We start from the raw sequence: 13,606 nt of genomic DNA on the forward strand, positions 1-13,606 counted from the left end.
AAAATCAAATGCAAACCAAAGCAAGAAGTCAAGCAAAAGGAAGGAAATAATAAAGAGGAAAAAAATCAATAAAATTTAAAATAGAAAATGAAGGAGAAAAATTTTTGAAGTTAAAAGTTGTTTCCTTGAAAAGGTCAATAACATTGATAAACTTCTAGACAGGCTGATCAAGGAAAAAAGAGGGAAGACAGAAGTTATTAAATCAGTAATGAAAGAGAATATTAATATACATACTACATAAATTAGAAGATAAAATAATATTGTGAATATCTTTATGCCAATGAATTTGAAATCTTAGGTAGATGTATAGACTTTTTTGAAAGACAAAAACTACTCAAGAAGAAATACAATCTGAATTGTCCTTTATTTATTACAGCAATTCAATTCATTATTTGAAACCTTCTCACAAAGAACACTTCAGGGCCGGAGGAGTTCACTGGTGAATTCTACCAAACATGTAAAAAGAAATGATGCCAATCCTACATAAACTCTTCCAGAAAATAGAAGAGAAAGAAATATATCCTAAGTCATTTTATGAGGTCAGCATTACCCTGACAGCAAAACCACAGTAAAACATTATAAGAAAATAAAACAGTGTAATATTTCTCATGAATAGTAAATAAAAATCTTTAACAAAATGTTTATTAAGTTGAATTCATCAATATATAAATGATGACATATCACGACCAAATAGAGTTTATCCTACGAAGCCAAAGTTGAGTCAACATATGAACATCAATCAATATAAACAATCATGTCAAAGGACCAAAAAAGAAAAATCCCATGCTCATCGCAATAGATGCAGAAGGCCGGACGCAGTGGCTCATGCCTGTAATCCCAGCACTTTGGGAGGCCAAGGCAGGTGGATCGCTTGAGGTCAGGAGTTCAAGACCAGCCTGGCCAACATGGTGAAACCCTGTCTCTACCAAAAAATACCAAAAAAAAAAAAAAAAAAAGATGCAGAAAAGCATTTGACAAAATCCAACATTAATTGATGATAAAAACTTTCAGCAAGCTAGGAATAGAAAGGAACTTCCTTAACCTTATAAAGGGTATGAAAACCTATACTGGTATCTTACTTTGTGGTAAAAGACTGAATTCTTTCTCCTCTAAAATCAAGAGGAAGGCAAGGATGTTTGCTCTCACTACTACTATTTAACATTGCATTAAAGATTATAGCCAATGCAATAAGTCAAGATAAAAAGGGCATACAATTGGAAAGGAAAAAATAAAACTCTCTTTATTAGAAGATTTATAATCACCAATATACAAAATTAAAAAAAAAACTATTTAAAATGCTACTAGAAATAATAAGTGAGTTTAGGATAATTTCAGGATAAAAACTCAATATACCAAAATCAATTATACTTCTACATATTAACAGTGAACAGTCAGAAAGCTGAAGTTTTTAAATGCTATTTACAATAGCTTCCAAAACCATCAAATACATAGGAATAAATCTAACTGAATCTGTGCAAAATTTGTATAATGAAAATTACAAAACATTGAAGAGAGAAATTAAAGAGGACTTAATAAATAGAGAGATATACTATATTAATGGATTGATATTGGATGTCAATTCTGCCCAAATTGATCTATAGATTTCAATCAATTCCAACCAAAATACCAGGATATTTTGTAGAAATCACAAGCTTATTTTAAAATGTATGATTTATTTTAAATAAGTATTATTACTTATAATAATACTTTATAAAAATTATATATAAATAATATAGAAATATATAAGTATATTTTTAAAATAATACTTTAAACAAAATATATACTGTATTTTAAAATGTGTACAGAAACTCAAGGCCCCCAAATAGCTAGAACAACTTTAAAAAGAACAACACCAACTAACATTTATCCAAGAGGAATGAAAATATATATAGAGACAAAATCTGTTCATAAATGTTTATAGTAACTTTATTCATAATTGCCCAAGACTGAAAGTAACCCAAATGTCCATTAACTGGTAAACAGATAAATGAATTTTGCTACATCCATACAATGAAATACCACTCAATAATAAGAAGAAATAAACTACTGATACGTGTAATAACATGTATGATTCTGAAAAGCATTATGCTAAGTCAAAAAAGTCAGATACAAAAGACTGTGGAACCAAACTGTGTGGCTCCATTTACATGACATTACAAAAAAAGGAAAAACTACAGGAACAGGCTCAGAGTTACCAAGGGGTACCCTGAAATAACTCTTGGGGGAATATTGGATTATTTTATATCTTAATTGGTTGGTGGCTACCTGACTGCACATATGTAGCAAAACTCATTGAAGTATATATGAAAAGAGGGTCAATTTCACTCTATTTAAATCATAACTCAATAAACCTGATGTTTTCCATTCCAAGTACTTGAATCAATAAATCTGATTTTAAAAAATACTTTGGCTGATATGTTTGTAAAAGTCTTGAAAGAAAACCAGCATATAGATGAGTGAAGCCCATCTTTTAAGCAACAAGTATGCTTATGCAGTTAAAGTTTTCTAGACAATAGAAAAGGATGAAGAGTTTCCCAGTTTCTCAGCTGAGAATAGCCCAAAATTGATAACATACCTTAACAATAATATCAATTAAACTCCAGAATTATAATTATAGATACAAATATATCAAATGAAATATTAGCAAACCTATTTGAGCATTATTTTAAAATAATTATGTAGTATAGCCAAATAGAGTTTATTCAGTTTTTTTTTTTTTTTTTTTTTGAGATGGAGCCTCGCCCTTGTTGCCCAGGCTGGAGTGCAATGGCACGATCTCGGCTCACCACAAACTCCACCTCCCAGGTTCAAGTGATTCTCCTGCCTCAGCCTCCTGAGTAGCTGGGATTATAGGCATGCACCACCATGCCTGGCTAATTTTGTATTTTTAGTAGAGACTGTGTTTCTTCATATTGGTCAGGCTGGTCTTGAACTCCCAACCTCAGATGATCTGCCTCCCAAAGTGTTGGGATTACAGGTGTGAGCCACCACACCTGGCCTTCAGAATTTTTTAAATGTTCAACATAAGGTAATCTATTGGCATCTATTCCTGATTTTAAAATGCCTCAATAAATAAAAAAAGTAATAATGTCTAAAATGTAATGTTATGAGGAAATGCCTAAAATTATCAACCAAAATCCTTCTAAATAACGAAATATCAAAGAAATGAGGTATAAAAATCAGAAAAGTAGAAATAAAGTTATAATTATTTACAGATTATATAACTACCTATTTTATAATTATTTACAGATTATATAACTATCTATTTGGAAACCTCGCCCCCAAAATAAGCTCAAATACTTTTGAAACTAATTAGAATACTTATTTTTCTAGTTTTAAATAAAAATCTATAAATACAATATCACAGAAAAATAGTAATCAGTTGGAAAATATAATGAAAAAACAGGTGCCAGCAGTAAAAATAACAACAACAACAACAACAACATAATTCTTTGCATAACCCAAAACATAGAGAACCTATTAAAGAGCTATAAAATTTGGCTGGGCGCAGTGGCTCACACCTGTAATCCTAGTACTTTGGGAGGCCCAGGCAGGCAGATCACTTGAGGTCAGGAGGTCAGGAGTTTGAAACTACCTGACCAACACGGTAAAAACCCGCCTCTACTAAAAACACAAAAATTAGCGGGACATGGTTATGCATGCCTGTAATCCCAGCTACTTGGGAGGCTGAGGCAAAAGAATCGCTTGAACCGGGAGGCAGAGGTTGCAGTGAGCAGAGATTGCACCACAGCACTCCAGCCTGGGCGACAAAGTGAGACTCTGTCTCAAGAAACAAAACAAAACAAAACAAAAAAACTTGACTGAAGAACATAAGTGAAAACATGAGTAAATGGTAAGACCCTGCTTGTCTCTCAATAAGGCTGATTGTTATGAAGATGTAAATTCTTCTCAGAGCTCACTCAAGAGCTACAAAAAAATTTGTCGGCCGGGCGCGGTGGCTCAAGCCTGTAATCCCAGCACTTTGGGAGGCCGAGACGGGCGGATCACGAGGTCAGGAGATCGAGACCATCCTGGCTAACACGGTGAAACCCCGTCTCTACTAAAAAAAAATACAAAAATATAGCCGGGCGAGGTGGCGGGCGCCTGTAGTCCCAGCTACTCCGGAGGCTGAGGCAGGAGAATGGCGTAAACCCGGGAGGCGGAGCTTGCAGTGAGCTGAGATCCGGCCACTGCACTCCAGCCTGGGCGACAGAGCGAGACTCCGTCTCAAAAAAAAAAAAAAAAAAAAAAAAAAAAAAAAAAAAAAAAATTTGTCCACACAAAATATGTGAATATTTACAGCAGTTGTATTCGTAATTATCCAAAACTATAGACACAATAAACAGATTGTATTATACCCCATACAAATGACATATTTCTCAGCAATGAAAACTAATGAACTATGGATACATGCAACAACATGGCTAAGTCTTAAAAGCATTATGGCAAATGAAAAAAGCCAGACACAAATAGCTTCATTGTATTTGGTTCCACTTATATGTCATTTGGGGAAAGAAAAAAATCATACTATCAGAAATTAGATCTGGTTGCCAGAGGCTAGTAGTAGTGAAAATGGTTTAATTGCAAGAGGGCACAATGGAAATTTCTGGGATGTTGAAATATCCTATATCTTGATTGGGTTACATGAGTTTACGTATTTGTACTTGTCAAACTGTGCACCTAAAAGGGGTGGATTTGCTGGCAAATTATAATATGAATTATAATAAATATAAGTTATACCTCCAAAAACCTGACTTATAAAAATAACATAGATATACATAATGTTCATGCAAAGCATGCAATAGGTGTCAAATGTGGGGAATTGCTATTTTACTCATAATTTTAAATTTTGTTCTGATTTACAAGTGGCAAAAAGTTGTGAGTATAATAGTAATTTTACATTTTAATTGCCTATATGCACATTTACAATGAAATGTATATACAGCTTTGTAATTATTTGCTTTTATCTATGTGATTTGGTTTTTGTTTGTTTAGTGATGGGAGTCTATGTGGCTCAGCTGGCCGCGAACTCCCAGGCTCATGTAATCCTCCTGCCTTAGCCATCTGAGTCGCTGTGACCACAGGTGCATACCACTGCATGTAGCTCTTATTTTATTAATTGAAATATAATTTTATATGTGTTTAATATAATAAACATTAACATTTGTGTTCTACATGTCTTTTCTTTCTTCATTTGTCTAGTAATTCATACTTACTGCATTTGGAAAATTTATAGGTATGCTATGGATTGGAAATTGTAAAAATCTAGTCCTTCGATATAGATAGCTTCTAGAAGTCTCTAGAAGCATTGTTCTAGAGACAAGTCTGGAGGTTCGTGCGAATGTGTATGTGTGTGTGTGTGTGTGAGAGAGAGAGAGGGTTTGTGTGTTAGTTATTTCCCTTGCAATTGGATTGACTGTCCATTCTTCAGACCCAATCTCCTCTCTATAAGGTAACAATTTTAGAAATTCCAATGGTTTAAAATATAAGATAAATTCTCCAATATAGCTCTATTGGCAATCTGTAGCTAATACTCAACTTTTTCTGAAACTGGAGGAAAGAGAGTGTGATTGGCCACATCAAACTTCAACATGAAGTTCCTTCCAGTTTTAAAATCCTAACTTTGGTTCCTAAGAAACAAACAGTGCTCAAGGGTGGTTGCCAGGGCCAGTGCACAGAGAAGTCTCTTTCCACTAGTCATTTTTGCCAATTTTGGGCACTTCCTTCTAAACTAGCAAACAGTTACAGGTGACTGGGCTGCATAAGGTCCCTGCCCAGCCCTATAATAGGGAAGATGAACAAGGTCATCTGTGCCCACAAGGATTTATAGCTTACCTTATAATAAGAATTGCTCTCAAAATGACGGTCCCAAGGTCAGAAAGATCTATAACTATCATGAAACATTCAATTGTGTTTTCCTTCTTGTGTAATAAAGTGGTGCCAGAAATGCTAGAGAGGTTTTATACCCACATCATGAAAATTAACAGCTTCTTCCTTAAATTTCAGAAAACTAAGCATTTATTTTATCCAACTATCCAAACCCCAAATTCCTCAAGATTTTTATTCCTATTAGGTAAGGATTTTTGTTTGTTTGTTTGTTTGTTTTAGATGGAGTTTCGCTCTTGTTGCCCAGGCTGGAGTGTGCAGTGGTGCTATCTTGGCTCACTGCAGCCTCCACCTCCCAAGTAGCTGAGATTACAGGCATGTGCCACCACGCCCGACCAATATTTGTATTTTTTAGTACAAACAGGGTTTCACCATGTTGGCCAGGCTGGTCTCGAATTCCTGGCCTCAAGTGATTCTCCCACCTTAGCCTCCCAAAGTGCTAGGATTATAGGCATGAGCCACTGTGCCCAACCCCTACTAGTTAAGGTTTTCACTGCCCACTTGAAACTGTTATCCCAGCAGGGTAGTACCTTCACTCCTAAAGGACTGAACCACTGTCTGCAAAACAGTCACAGTCAATCAGATAATTAGCTTGATTCTGATACACCATCGTTTCTTCCATTGTCTTAGCTTTTTAGCTTACAATTTTATGTATTTAGGTAACATAAAAATACTTACATTTAGAGATTTTTTGAAGTAAGATAATAGACATGGCATTAATTTCCTGTAGCTTGTTGATATTTTCAAATATTGGAATGCAAGGTTTATGCAGAGATCTAATTTCCAGGCTTTTCTTTTGCTAAAATGTGAAACCCTGGACCTTAAGAAATAATGACCTGAAGGCTTTTCATTTTGGAGCAAATAGTTTAAAATCCAACCATTTATCAAGAACATCCTTCTAGAATGTTTTTTCAGGAAAAGGTCTTACTTTCCTCATAAACCCATATAACTACATTTAACATAAAATGGGAGATACATGATTTATCACATATCCCCATTTGGTTTAAGCCAAACACTTTTCTCTGGTTCACAATTACTTAACCCTTCCTATCCTGTGATGTTTCTCTTTATCTGTCTTGCACCTTTATGTAAGGTGCCTCTGAACTTCTGTGGAAGCGAGAAAGTATATAGCACTCAAAAATAAGCTGATTAACCTAGTAATGGCAGTTTAAGAATGGATTTTCTGTGAGGTCCTTCTCCTTCACTATTATTTTGTTTAATTACTTAGATCTGGAGGTCTTTCAAGACTCTAAATTTCTTTCTTTTAATTAAATCCATGTAATAATATAATCAGGTAAAAATATTTATTAAAACTGGATATTATTCACTCTTTCTTACCTAATGAAATCAGAAATAACTTACTGGGTTTCTGGAAAAGATAATTTTTTAAAACAAAAATAAAAAATGTTGCAAGCAACTAAACTCAGATAGTGAGTAATGGTGTTCCTCAAGAAAGTACTAGAATAAGCATCTGAAATTAGTCTTTAAGAATAAAAATTCAGGCCACGTGTGGTGGCAGATGCCTGTAATTCCAGCTACTCAGGAAGCTGAGGCAGGATGACAGCTTGAAACTATTCAAAGCAATATACAAGATATTTGATATTTGGATGACATAAATAAAAGCAACACGTTTTCTTAAAGACAGCATAAAAGATTTAACTTACAACCAAAATCTGGGGCTCAGGTTTACCCCTGAATACAAGTCTTATGAAGGATGACCTTATTTCAAACATCTCTCATACCCCTGTGTCAGTAATAAAACCATGCGAGCAAGCAACTTCAATGCCTGTCATCACATTCAGGAAGCTAGATTCTTTCTAAACTCCCTTCAGTTAAAAGTCCTCCAGTTGGTCTTATTTACTGTGGTCAGATGATCAAATGGCAGGGTCTCTCACCTCAGGGATCCAGGGTGTAAATTAGAGAGAAGGCACAAGCGAACTGAGTTTGGTGGTTTGTTGAGACCCTGATAGACGTTTGTCTACCTCACAAAAGCCTCTGTACAATTGGGTTCAATTTGTCACAATTGACAGTTTCTGCTCTAAAGAATCTGGAGTGGCACAGATGTTATAGTTTCTATCCTTCCTCAGTTTGGACCAGAGAGACTCAGGAGAGTCAATAATTCCAAGCAATCTGACCAACCCAAAATACAAAGTGTTTTCTATTTTTTCTCCTATTCTTCTGATGTTATTTGAGATCAGATTCCTTAGCATGAGAGAAGTAGTTTCCCAGCCATTGCCAGACCCAACCAGGAGACCTGCAAAAATGCAGTCTTTTATAAACTCTTAAAAGAGCTCTAAAAGGTACAAGCTGCGAGAACATCCTAACAGAAGTCCACAAGCTTATGGAATGCAGAACACTGCCTGACCTATTACTGTATTCCCCCATAATGTGTGAGTCAGTTGATACTGCAGTAGTCCCTCATCACTGGTAATAGATACTGCAACAGTCCCCAACACTGGTAATAGAATTGACAGAGGAGCTTGACACATTGCCTTAAATGCCAATGAACTCATTTAACTCAAAACTCCCTTAGAAGTTTCAAAGAAAGCCAAAATTGTAATCAAACATTGACAGCAGGGCCATAAGACGGCACAATTACAATTGCTTTTGGGACAAAAGTCACCAAACTCATGTTTTTTTGTTGTTTCCAGGAAGATGACTGAGGAAAACAAAAATTGTTGTGTAGGCAACTTGCAGTGAGTACAGTTTCCATATAATTGTCTTAAGAGTAATTGAATCTGTCCTTTAACAACTCACAAATTATTTCCTGACAAGTCGAAATAATAGACCTTTTTGTTAAAAGGAGAAAGCTTGTGGAGACCAAAGGTTAAACAGGTCTTTTCATCATGATAAATCACTGGTTAATGAGGTTACTATTGTTGGGTATTATGACCATTCCCTTTAATGCCATTACCTCCTGTTTGTAAAGCTGACACTAGTAATGATCTACATTCTTTGAACTTTTCCACAATATTGACTGGCTTCTCTGAGCAGATGTTCCTTGGATGCAATTGCAATAGGGACTGCAATTCTTAGTCATGGAAAGAGCTTCAAGAAAGTTTATGAAATCCAGACGGTCAAGGCATTTGCAGAGAGGCAGGAGGAGGTAGTAGAAAACATAAGAACACAACATTTTAATGCTGTAAGAACCGGAATGAATGGCCCTTAATTGGAAGGTCACACTGCCATTGTCACCAGGAGAAGAAATTAACCAATTACTGCAGTAGACTCTGTAGTATCAAATGTCAAAATTAAGATTTTTCCCTTACAAATGCAGTTCCACAATAAAGTAGTTCTTCATTTAAACTTGATAATTGAACAGAAATAGAACTATATAATTTTCACAATGGAAGGATTTTAAAGATCAATTACATAGGGAACAGATACCCAGAGGCAGGCATTTTAGCAACATTGGAAACCACATAATGAATATATCATCAATATCACATTTGTAGCAGCGTTCTTAGGGCAGAATGGCTTCCAGGGCACATTACAATTTTTGAATCACAAAATCCTCCTTCTTTTGTTGTTTATTTTTGTTATTGTTTTGTTTTACTTTTTGTTTTGCTTATCTGATTCAAAAAAGAAACAAATCAATAATCCAGACATACTGCCAATATGAAATAAATTATGCGCAATGCCTTCCAAATATACATATGATTAGTGTTGTGTAGGCTGGATATCCAGGTATGTTGGCATGAACTATATGTGTTATTCATCACTCAATGTCCACTGCCTTTGTGAAAGAAGAAAACAATAAAACCATGCAATTGTGATCACTCAAGAGCTAGTAGGCACTCAATAAATATCAGTTGAGTTAAACAGAAAAACATTTGTATAAATTTATGCCATTAATATTTGATACACTGAGATATTATAAATGTTTTCATCTTTGCATTGCCGGGAAAGAATTTTTCTTATTCAGAATTTTTCTGAATGAATCCAGAAACACCAATGCTTGTTACTTTTTCTCCCTCACAGTAAGTAATCACATCAGCAGGTTAGCTAATCTTTGGTACTTCAGTCTTGAGCCCAGCTAACACAGGCTGGGTTTGTTTCACTTTTGAGACAACACTGATGAGATTCAGAGAGAAAAAAATGAAGCAGTTAGAAAAAAAAAAGGAGTGGGGAAGTAAGAGAACAGTCTGCATTCAGCATGTAAAAACTCTCCTTAATGGCAAGGACTACATTTTATTCACTTAGTACCTATCAGATGGAAAGTTTTCAATACATGTTTGTTGACTTAATTTCACAAATACATAAAGATACAAATTCACAAATGAAAACTTCATGTATACACTATAGTTTATGGCTTAACTATTTTAGAATTCCTTTTCCAAAGCTGGCTCACTTCAAATACTTAATTTGTTATTACAAATTCCATGAGTCAATTGAGTGGGGAATCACTTTGTCTATTTTGATGGATTAAGGACATGGATCCACTGAGCAAGTAATAAACTGCATAAAAAGGAAATATCAATTTCAAAACGACTTTGTTCTACTTTTAAAAATTGCAAAAAGGAGACTGTCCAAAGTAAAATTGTTCAAATTAATGCAATAAGAGGTGGTCTTGGTTGAGTGCCTTTCCTGAGGAAAGAGGTTTCCATCCTTGGTAAAAGAATCAAAACCTTCCCTTTTGCACAACAAAGGGTGAAACATGGTATTGAAACATTAATCTCTTAAGTGCTTTGTCTCTGCACCACCAAAGATTCTGAGATAGGGGGAAAACTCTGGATGTCTGGAATCTCATATCAAAGCACTATTAATTAGCTGTTTTTCACTTTTTTTGAAAACACAACCCTGGAACCACAGGGGGGATTAGGCAAATGTTAATTAGTAGGGCTTAATTTCCAAACCAAAGCTCAGACCAGGCCTACTCAGCATTCAGCTGAAATCTGGGGGGGAAAAAAAAATCAAAAACACATCAGAATGTTTTGAAATATATGAGTATCAAGTCCTGCATGAGCAAAACAGATATTCCACTTAATTTCATTTTTCACCACATTTAGGTGTCATAGAGAGTCTAAATTGGAGATTAAATCTATTTTCTCATTTTCAGAGCTTATAGAGCTTCAATCATCAATTAACTTGTGATTCTGAGAATCTAGAGACAGTTGGTAGACAGACAGAGACATGATGAGAAAATGACAATTTACATTTCACTTGAGCCTCACAATAATTTTACATTGTATTAGCTTTGGCTGGTATTATTATTCCTGTTTTAGATGAGAAAACTGAAGTTCTAAGAGGTAAAATAAGAGGCTAGATGAAGCTCAGGGGACGCTCATGTAAACTAAAAATAAAATCCTAAGCCCCCTACAGATTGATGGGATCCCTTCTTAGCCAAGGGCATCCAATAAAAAAATAAAAACTGAATTCCTGGCCATGACTGGAAGGAAGAGAGGTTGAACACACCTCATTATACCCCCTTCCTTTTGGAGTTTAGACACACTGACCAGCATTAATATTAAAATAGAGATCATAAGAGTGACAGAACAGATTCTTTGTGGCAATAAGATACCAAAGTATACATGACCTGAGGCCATACGAGGCAAGGGTTAAATTGATGCCTGTAGGTCATCAATCTTCTTACATAGGATCCTTATCTTTACTTAAAACAACTCTTTCTGCTGACTTAGAACAACCCTTTCTGCTTTCTGCTGACAAGTTCTAGACAGAGGCTTACTCCTTTAACTAATTGTAAATTAAAGAATGTCTGAATCTACCTTAATCTGTAAGCCCTCACTTCAAGATATCCTGCCTTTTGGGGCCACACCAATATATACCATCCGTGTACTGATTTGTCTTTGCCTGTAACTCTTGCCTCCCTAAAGTGTATAAAAGCAACTATAATCCAACCACCTTGGGACTGCTTACATGAGGCTTCTTGTGTTTTCCCTGGGCTGTGGTCACTCATATTAGCTCAGAATAAACTTCTTTAAAATATGTTAAAGTTCATTTTTTTCTGTTAACACTTGCCTCTCTCCTGCTACGACTATGGGAATGTTCTTGTTGCACATAGGTAACTAGACCCCTTTTTGTCACAATATACAAAATTCAAATCCAAATAGATTAAAGACTTAAATCTAAGACCTCAGACTATAAAACTACTAATAAAAAAACTTTGGGGAACTCTCCAGGACTTGGGAGTGGGCAATAATTTCTTGAGTAGTAACCCACAAACACAGGCATCCACAGCAAAAATGGACAAATGGGATCACATCAAGTTAAAAAGCTTCTGCACAGCAAAGAAACAATCAACAAAGTGAAGAGATGACCCACAGAATAGGAGAAAATATCTGCAAACTACCCATCTGACAAGAGATTAATAATCAGAATAAAGAAGGAGGTCAAACAACTCTATAGGAAAAAAAAATCTAATAATCCAATTAAAAATGGGCAAAACATCTGAATAGACATTTCTCAAAAGAAGACATACAAATAGCAAACAGATATATGAAAAGGTGCTCAACATCACTGATTATCAGAGAAATGCAAATCAAAACTACAATGAGATATCTTCACATCCCAGTTAAAATGGCTTTTATCCAAAAGACTGGCAATAACAAATGCTGGTGTGGATGAGGAGAAAAGGGAACCCTTGTACACTGTTGGTGGGAGTGTAAATTAGTGCAACTGCTATGGAGAACAAAAATCTAATAGAGCTATATATAAAAATATATAAACATTAATGTAAAAATATTACATTAAAAAGTGTATAAACATAACTGTGAAAACAAAAATGTATAAACATTAAGTATGCTCTTTATTATTTTAAGAAAGTTATAAAAATTGTTCTATGTTCAGCTGGTGAACTGTACTTCTAAGTGTCTACATCTGTATCTGTCTAGTGTCTCACCTAGCTGGGGTTCCATTTCCCTGATGTAGTCCTCTGCAGGCCACGGGGTTATTGCAACTATTGGGAACTTCTAAACTCTATAAATGAAGTGGCACAAAATGACCATAGCATAAGGCACAGCGAAAAAAACAAACTCTAAGATAGTGCTGTAGGAGTTGAAAGAAGGGAAACATCACATTAATGAATGAAAAGGCCAAACACAGTGATAGCAAAGTCAACAGCATGGAATCTAGTGAGATCATAGCCTGATTGGCAGGAGCACAGGGCCTAGGAGGCTTGTAGGAAATCTAAGGAGGTTGGGGATACCTTGTGAAGGACTGAAAATGCTCACCAGAGTATGTGTGTTTTGCCTTATTCTGGAAGCATTCACCTATAGTTGCATTGGGTAGGTCTGGTTAATGAAGGCTCTTTTATTTGCCTTTGGCCCTGATTCTGGAGTCAGTTTTCCCCGTACCCTCCATATGGATCATCCTCTCCTCAAATAGGTGAGTATTGGTAGGTTCAGGACACACCACCCCAGAATTTGACTATAGAAGGCCAGAATATGCCACCCCAAAATATACTTCTGTTAAAAGACAGAATTACAACAAATCTATCATTAAATTAAGTTTAGCCTAAAGCTGCCTCCTTACATGTTTTAAGTTTCGCCTAGAGATTTACCCATATATAGTGAACTGTAACCTAACTGGATGTGTAAACAGAGTGTCACCTATACTTGTACCAATCACCAAGTTTTGGGCAGTCACAAGTGGCCAACTGTTCAAGCTGTGTTCAAATAAGGGAGATGTTGAGCTGTAACCAATGTGGCTGTTTCTGTAAGTAAGATGTGTGCAAGGCTTTAGGAGAGCCTAGCAGCCACCT

General features: G+C 35.5%; 1 long non-coding RNA gene across 1 annotated transcript in view; it reads right to left on the bottom strand.

The window, feature by feature from the left end:
* LOC117080656 overlaps nucleotides 1–7,852 on the bottom strand; it is a 29,775-nt gene extending 21,923 nt beyond the window's left edge. The window contains exon 1 of the long non-coding RNA XR_004435914.1: nucleotides 7,782–7,852. This is a non-coding gene — a long non-coding RNA (uncharacterized LOC117080656). The remainder of the gene's footprint in view (nucleotides 1–7,781) is intronic.
* Nucleotides 7,853–13,606: the final 5,754 nt, after the last annotated feature.

Source organism: Trachypithecus francoisi, unplaced genomic scaffold, assembly GCF_009764315.1.
Source record: "Trachypithecus francoisi isolate TF-2019V2 unplaced genomic scaffold, Tfra_2.0 Lachesis_group8, whole genome shotgun sequence".
NCBI lineage: Eukaryota > Metazoa > Chordata > Mammalia > Primates > Cercopithecidae > Trachypithecus > Trachypithecus francoisi.